We start from the raw sequence: 8,413 nt of genomic DNA, 5'->3' as shown, positions 1-8,413 counted from the left end.
CGATGAGATAGAACAATAGAAACGGGCAGCCATATCAAGGTGTGTGTGATATACGACATACAGTTCGCTCTGATGAACCGTTTGCGATGATCGAGTTGAACACAAATGATTCGGCGTAACAAGATTTGTGTGATACCTGGCAAACAACTCGGTAATCAGAATTGTGTGTGATCATTATAGACAGCCCATACGGTCTTTTTTTTTTAATTGTGTGCTCGTTAGGGCACACAATTCAAGAAACCAACATGTGGGCGATAATGTAAAACATCTCTGTCGAATACGTATTACTAATTGTCTGTGATGAGATTGACAGGGGAAATTGAGATAACGAATTAATATGAGCTAACAAAAATAGAGATATATACAGTCTACTTAATTTAGTCCTTCTTCTTCTTATTGTTGTTGTTGGATGGCCCGCAACATCATCTCGGCGACGACGCTTCTTGCCGCTGATCATTGGCTTTACATCGCCGCAGCCGTCGTCATCATCATTGCTGTCGTCGTCCTCCTCCTCCTCGTTCGACCATTCCTCCTTGATACGTCTCCAACGTATCTATAATTTATGAAGTATTCATGTTATTATATGATCATTCTTGGGTGTTTTACAATCACTAGTACAAATGCCCGTGCGTTGCACCGGGCGAAATATTAAATATAACTTTATCTAAATTTTGGAAATGCCGGGAATAAGGTTAAACGGAGTATTTCCTTTTTGGATGTATTAAAAAAATTTAAGAATAATTTTTAAATTGGAATCCTTTTTATGGTGATGAACATTTTTTGAAATATTATATATCATATGTAATTTATAGTAAAAGTGCCATGCAAAATAAATAAATATATGCTTAAACAGTTGAAAAAAATACCACTCAAACAACTACAACCATAACAGAACAACATTGTTCGAACAATTTTTGAACAATTCATATTTTCAGTTTGTAACTCCCATAGCTTTCTTAAAGAATATAATAAGTAAAACATGGATATGCTCTTACTTGATGTTCCAAGTTGCATGGTCTCGGTACTGTTGGTGAACGGACACATGGCAAGTTGAAACAAATTCTGTTGTTGAAATAGAAGTACATTAGTGATCCAAAATATTGGGATGAACTATCTGAATAAAATGGATGAATGATTTCAGTTTAAATGGCTCACAAACAGTGCAATCATATTTCATTGCTGCTTGCCTAAGGCTCAAACGCAAGAATAGCCATGCACCCAGAATGAAGAATAACCATGCAAATCATCAACAAATTCATTCAAAAAGATTGGCTGCTTATACTTCATTCAGAATTCACAAACACCAAGAGTCAAATCACGGGCGTTGTTAAGGTTCAAAGCTTCAGATAGATTTCACTTAACTAGAACTAACAAAAGAAAAAAGCAAACTAAATCAATGGATGGATGATCATGGCTGGTTATCAATTAGTGCTCAGTGTTGAAGAACAATGATACAACTAACCAACAAAAAACGGACTTGCTACTTAAATCGGTTCATGGTTAAAAGAATAGACCCCTTAGTTCTCTATAAATGGACATCAACATAAGGTCATGAGCCAATCCAAACCACCGCTGGTAGATTAATTAATAAACTGGAATATCTGCATATACAAAGGCCTCCTTGTACAAATCTAAAAGGATCTTCAAGACAACACTCTCTGTTATCATCCTAAACATAACAATTTAGATACTAAAAAAAATTGGTTGGTTAATACTTTGATACATGAGAAGAAGAAAGTTTCATTTTGGCAGCTTCAGTTCTGTTGTGGACCATGAAATAATATTGCAGCCACTAATTAAATCATGCAGTCAAATTAGTATGAAGGCATACTTATGAATCTGCCCGTACAAGATAAAAATGCGATATAATTCTAGGCTGACAACAATAAAAGATGCAGTGCAGATCGACCAAAATGCGAAATTCAACACAAGAGTGCAAGTTTTCAAGAACCTGGAAAGAGATTATGTAGTACAATATTTTAGGATCCTCTCAACACTAAATACCAACTCAAATTTGTATAGAACTGAACAAACTTAGGACCTCCTGCAGGTATGCTACTACTAATATGCTAAAACACACGCACTATGTACCAATATGCTAGTACTAATCGAAAATGGTAGCTCCATATCTTTGGTGAATGTGTGATGGGTGCCTGAGGAGCTCCTGCTGTCCTGCAGGTATGCCCCTGTCTTGTAGGTATGCCCTTGGTGAGAAAGTTCTTATTTCAGTCAAAGAGGTAGAACTGTCATCTGCATCGTCTACTATCTCTACTAAAAAATGAAGCTCGTGTGCCAGCTGTTGTCACTGAATTTTTAGATAACCGGCAATGAAGTTTGCTGCTTAATTTTAGACTGCCAAGTTTAAGTTTTCCATATGTGCAGGTGTAGCAAGGTAACAGTTACCCTGAAAAAAGAATCAAAATCAAATCCTTTCTCCATGCCCTCACAATGCCTATGAATTTCACATAGTGGTCGTCTATACACCACACACATTGTCCATGCAAAAAGAGGTGAAGTAAAATTAAATCTGAAACTGAACTTGACAAGGTTTTAAAATTAGAACATTTGTATAGTTGACAGTGGATCATCGTAACAACACGATCTAGTAAGTAATGCAAGAGCACACGCGTACATAAGAGTCAAAAAATTGATTAGAAGGCATGACCTACATGGATAGACTGAGGTATCTACAGTGCAAGGATTAGAAAGATGGCAGCAACATGCCAAAGACAACGACAGTAAGGATGGCATCTCCTTCCATATGGTGATCCATGCTCTCTGCAATCCCGGAAGAAGAACATACCTTAAAAGGCTGAAATCAGGAGTAAAGGACATATCAAAAGGGTTCAGAGATAGAAAGGAGAAAATTCAATAGCCGGTACAAAAATAAAATAGGTTTTTGTATCATAAACTCTGTACATCCAAATCGCTAAGAAGATCCTCTGCTCTATTTCTCCTTCGAGGACCCTGGCATGCTGCACCTCTTACTTCTAAACACATGAACGAATCAACATTTATGCGCTGAATAAAAAAGATCCCCACGAAACATACCAAAGGGTGATAAAAATGGATCTGAGACTTGAGGAGATAAGAACTATCATGCTCTTTAATGATGCTTATCTCGTGGGAAATTTGGAAGGAGAGGAATGCTCGTGTTTTTCTCACACCGCGGTGTCAGTGGGAGTGATTGTTGCTAAAATCAAAGAGGAGGCTTCCATGTGGTGCCTGCCAGGGGCAAAAAATTTGAGTAATGTAATGCCACGAGAGTAATGCTTTGTAATTCGGCCTTTGGCCAAAATCCTAAACCTTCTTAATGAATGAAAATGGCAAATCTTTTGCCTTGCTTCCAAATTTGTTTTGCCTATACACATCATCAATAGTTAAATACACAGTAGGTTATTTAAGCAGTACATGGACCCAAACAATTTTGTGACTGGTTTTAAGGTTGCAAGTGAGCACTTATAGATATAGATGGCTCAAATCAATCTTTGCTCATCAATCAACAGCCAATTTGAAGATACAAGGAAGTGTCTAACTTTCTTGAGGCTTCATGAAGAAACAATATCATTACCAATCAATGAAGAAAAATGTCGCACCACTTAGATCAGAAACACATGAGCTAGACTATTCATGAAAATTGATTAAACGGTCTACCACATCAGATGCTAAAGAATGAAATCACAGAGACTAATAAAAAATGAAGAGGGACAAACACTGCAATTTGGGACAACGGTGTTGATAGCATTTGCCCAAGATAAATGACAGGTTTACCTTGCAGGGGCAGTATGACGCCGGTAGCTGATCTCTGAAGGTCGGTCCCTCATAGTGGGACGCGGATCCTGCTGTCCCACATTATGGAAACAAACTGTTAAAGGAAGAAAGAAGTTTATTCTAACATGATTATTGGCCCCAACTTCCTCAACTTTGTGCACAAATTGTTTGAAGGAGTAAATACGGGATCAAGTAAGAGTGCCAGTTTGGCATAAAGCTTGATAATATTGCAAAGGTCCTCCACCTGACATCAAGACAATAATTCAAATTTAGGAGGCCATCAAAAATCAGAATAAGTATAAGTGTGCAATGAGCAACACTGGGCTACAGTCTCTACTGTTTATGAGACCAAGTGTTATGAGACAAAAGTAAATTAGAACTATAACACCTGCTTAACTACCTGAATATCGTATTGCCAACTTGTGAAATAAAGCTTTTGAACTAACAGTAGCTACATAGGTACATCTCCTGGATGTTGTTGAGACTGAGATAATGAAGGTCATAAAAAGAGAAGTGAGAACATTACTTTCTACTTTTTATTCATAAAGTTTGTAAAATTTGAATGACGAGGAGGTACAAACATAGAGAAGTTGTATCATCCAAGAAGGTGCATGTACGCAAACTTTGCAGAATCACATGTTCCAAGCAGTATTCAGTCACATGTCTGGTTCCAATCCCTAGAATAATTGGACTGCAATGCCTACGGATTTTCTCTTGATGAGATTCTGTTTTCTAAGATTAAATACAAACAAGAAAACAGATATTCACCACCAATTACATCGATCGGTCGTTGCCTTAGTCTTCAAATTTAAAATGCAAAATTGTAATATGTATGTATGCTGCTTCAGCCAATCTAATTAAAGGGCTGTCGGTCTCGTTCTTCCTATTCTGAAAATTGAACATACATGAGGAATCTGCAGACTGTATATTTCAGCTTGCATTCTCTTTTTACATGAAGATAAAAATGAAGTAAATGCTTGTAGGCACTAAGTGTTACCTTGGATTTCTACTCGTAGATCTGGGCATTTTTTGTGTAGCTAGCAATTTGAATGTGTGAGATTATGTGGCTGTGCCAGCGAGCCAGCCAGCCAGAATTCAGAAACCTGGGTCGTGAAAATGCATGGTTGATTGGTTGTGTACTTACTGTTGGAGCTAAAATGGCCGTAGTTATTCTTGTGCCTTAAGCCCTGAACTCATCACATGCAGTCCTCCTTCACAGTTCAAAAAAAGAAATAATTCACAAATTAGTACCGAGGAAGACATATAATGGTAAGATATGAACAGCTAGCTAGCCAGCGGCCAAAGGACTCATTCAGCTACCTGGCTTGTAATTACCCAGCCGCTCCCAAAATTATTCAGTACAGGCCCAAAATCACAATCGTCAGCCCTAACTACAGATATGGAAGCTACCCTGACTCCTTCAAACTTCTGCAACTACAAACAGAAGCAACACAAAGTGTCTATAAATACAATCACTAAGGTTAAATAATACATATTGGAAGATACATGCATTTGAAGGGACACCACTCGTGTCCTCTGGATTTCCGGCGTGTCCCAAGGAATGTTGCTCATCATTAGCGTCTTCCTACTGAGGAAACATCAGTTCAGCAAGAAGAAAAGAGCACAAAGAGCTATGAAAATTCACATCAAAGTAATTTGATCTCACAGGAGAAATTGAACAAGCTAGTTATAAGCATAGTGGCGAGCTCATGGGTGCATTGCCCCATCTGCCTGCATCCTATAACAAGTTAATGTTGTGTCATTAAAACTTGGTAGAGTTTAGTAATACTTGGATGGAGAAAACAAATACTCTGCAAGCATACAACTGAAGCAGAATACCTTTTCAGACATGTCTCTCTTTCTATTTCGCTGGTAAGTTGTAACAATAATACAATAGCCAAAAGTCAACTCAATCAAGGTAATAGACATGCTCCCCTCAGAAATACAACCTTAACTCTTAAAAAAAGAAGAAACAACGGTCAGCTTCATGCAAGAAATTCTGAAGAAATGAGACATACTTTCTCAACCTTTGGAAGCAAAGATGCAGAAAAAGGAAAATTACGGAGATACAGAGCTTATGCATGTGGAAGTGCCATCACACAGCTAGCTGGATCCACTCCTTGTTAGATCTAGTGCAGTGCAATGATATCATTTGGGGGAGGATATCCGATGTTTAATCAACAGGTAACACTGAGCTTAAATTAGTTGAGCAAGAGTGTTTGTATTGCAACCTTGTTTTCAATCTCTGATTGAGCATCAAAGTTGAGCCCAGAATTTGTTGTCCAACCATGATGATGCGCCTCTCGCCGCCTCTGTCCATCACATGGCAATTGCCGAACACAGCAGCTACGTTGGGAGGTTTGACACACAGTGAGAATTCTAACAACTGCATGATCCAACCTTCTCGGCTCCATGCCCTCCCCTCATCAAATTCAGCGAACCTACGCAATACGACGACCATGGTGTCCTCTAGTGCAGCTGCTACATTGTTATTATGAAACTGTACACAACCTCCAGCTTAGTCTTATTTGGGCCTTGTCATCAATCATCGATGCCTCTGCTACTGGAAGTGTAGCGGCACAAAAATAAAAGGGTTGGAACAATCTACCCCAAGCTGAAGGTATCGGCCGAGCAAGTTGCACATCCTTGCACTCAGGTTTCATAATCAGCTCTGATGGATTATCTTACCGAATTCACAATCTTGTGAGGGTTTTCAACTGAGTTAACCATAGTATCTGTTTCAAAAAGTTATTCTATAATAAGCTAACTAATTTGGCTTGTTTGCGATGAACCAACAGCACGAAAAACAGTTAGTCAGTATATATCCTTAATTAGTTTGGTGCTGGTGTGCTGACTGCTGAAGTGCGGAGCATGTGCTTAATGGCATGGGGCAACGGTGGTGCTTCCTAGTTGCTGTCAATTGGATGCTCTCCCTTGGGGGGTTTTGCACTGAAACGAGCTCCTGGCGTTGTGTAACTGGATGCGATATTTTGATGCATCATCTGCCTACGGATTGCATCACCTAGAACTAATGGTGGCAAGCTGGGTTGCGATGAGCCGATGATGATATAGGAATTGCGCAGCCATGTGGTCGGATTGGTCGACTCCCATACAAATTTAAGCCCTCTTTCTGCACTAAGAGCACCATGATTGTTGCCAATTTGGTAGCTGATGCAGGGGAACACTTGCAGACAAAACTATCCTTAGGCTCCCTGTCGTCAACATCAGGGGGATCTCTGGCTATCAATTCTTCTACTACTACGAATCGGGACCTGAGATTGAGCGCGAGGAACTGGAATACCTGCTTGGAGAGGGGCCTTGGGAGGCGAGCTCGCCGCAGACAAGGTCGCAGGTGGCGATGTGGGGCATGCCGAGGAGCCGCAAGAGGCGGCATGCGTACGTGCCCTTGCCCACTCCGGGGCAGCCGAGGAACACCCACTACACGCGCCCCTTTCCTCGACGGGTCCCGTGCTGCCGCGCCCGGCCCAGCACCCCACCACGGGCCGACCCTTGGCCCATGCCCCTCCCGCCCCCATCGCCTCCATGGACGCCAGGCTCGCCGGCGTGCTGCTGGCGGGCAGGCCGGAGAGATGGTGGTTCAAACCCTAGCTCAGCCCTTTTCTTTTTCTGTTTGAGAGAAGCACTCGTGTCGTTGCTCCTTGCTCTCGGGTGGAAGAGAAGATAGAAGGGGTGGGAGGAGGTTTCTAAAGGCCCATTAGCATTGACATTGCCCAGGCCCAGACGGGCAACACGTCGTAGCACAAGAATTCTTTTGTATCGAAACAATTTTAGTACCACCTCGAAAATAATACTATATACGACTGAAAGCGTAAATTCACAGGAAGAAGCGTATTGTGACGGTGAACCCAAGGAGTCGATCCGTGCTTTATTATTAGGGAAAGATTTTATAGCCACTTTATATCATTTTTTGGGACTAACCTATTGGCCCTGTTCCTAGTGTCAGTTTCAGTTTTTTGCTAGTTTTTTACATCACAGGAAATCAATATCAAACGGAGTCCAAACACCATGAAACTTTTTGTGGATTTTTTAGGCAAGAAGACATCTAGTGGGCCAGAGAAGCACATGGGGGTGCCCCAAGGGGAGCACAACCCACCAGGGCGCGCCTGGGGGCCCAGGCGCGCCCAGGTGGGTTGTGCCCACCTCGGTGGCCTAACGCACCCCCTCTTTACCCTATAAATTCACAAATATTCAAAAAAACCTCGGTGTTAACCTAAATTAGAAGTTCTGCCGCTGCAGGCCTCTGTAGCCACCGAAAACCAATCTAGACCCTGTTCCGGCACTCCACTGGAGGGGGAATCATCACCGGTGGCCATCTTCATCATCCCAGCGGCCACCACGATGAGGAGGGAGTATTCCACCCTCGGGCCGAGGGTTTGTACCGGTAGCTATGTGTTCAATCTCTGTCTCTCATGTTCTTGAGATGTCACGATCTTGATGTATTGCGGGCTTTGTTAATATAGTCGGATCATATGGTGTTTTTCCCCTCTCTATCTTGTTGTGATGAATTGAGTTTTCCCTTTGAGATTTCGTTTTATCGGATTGAATACTTTTATGGATTTGAGAGCACTTGATATATGTCTTGCATATGGATACCCGTGGTGACAATGGGGTATTTTATTGA

At 41.2% G+C, this 8,413-nt stretch overlaps 2 long non-coding RNA genes across 7 annotated transcripts; both read right to left on the bottom strand.

Moving 5' to 3' along the window:
- Positions 1–257: 257 nt before the first annotated feature.
- On the bottom strand, positions 258–5,251 carry LOC109766192 (uncharacterized). Of its 6 annotated transcripts, XR_012184423.1 has the most exons (10): positions 5,092–5,183; positions 4,916–4,982; positions 4,353–4,471; positions 4,172–4,255; positions 3,956–4,015; positions 3,772–3,865; positions 3,052–3,225; positions 2,670–2,778; positions 996–1,062; positions 258–553 (listed from the first exon to the last, which is right to left on the bottom strand). It is a non-coding gene; the product is annotated as an uncharacterized lncRNA (long non-coding RNA). The 6 variants fall into 6 exon arrangements; XR_012184424.1 differs by lacking the exon at positions 4,353–4,471 and having other exon boundaries at positions 5,092–5,215; XR_012184425.1 differs by lacking the exon at positions 3,052–3,225 and having other exon boundaries at positions 2,670–2,812.
- On the bottom strand, positions 5,252–5,728 carry LOC141023340 (uncharacterized). Its single transcript, XR_012184426.1, has 3 exons — positions 5,611–5,728; positions 5,438–5,509; positions 5,252–5,356 (listed from the first exon to the last, which is right to left on the bottom strand). It is a non-coding gene; the product is annotated as an uncharacterized lncRNA (long non-coding RNA).
- Positions 5,729–8,413: the final 2,685 nt, after the last annotated feature.

Source organism: Aegilops tauschii, chromosome 5 (assembly GCF_002575655.3).
Source record: "Aegilops tauschii subsp. strangulata cultivar AL8/78 chromosome 5, Aet v6.0, whole genome shotgun sequence".
Taxonomy (NCBI): domain Eukaryota; kingdom Viridiplantae; phylum Streptophyta; class Magnoliopsida; order Poales; family Poaceae; genus Aegilops; species Aegilops tauschii.
This window is presented reverse-complemented; position numbering and strand designations above follow the sequence as displayed.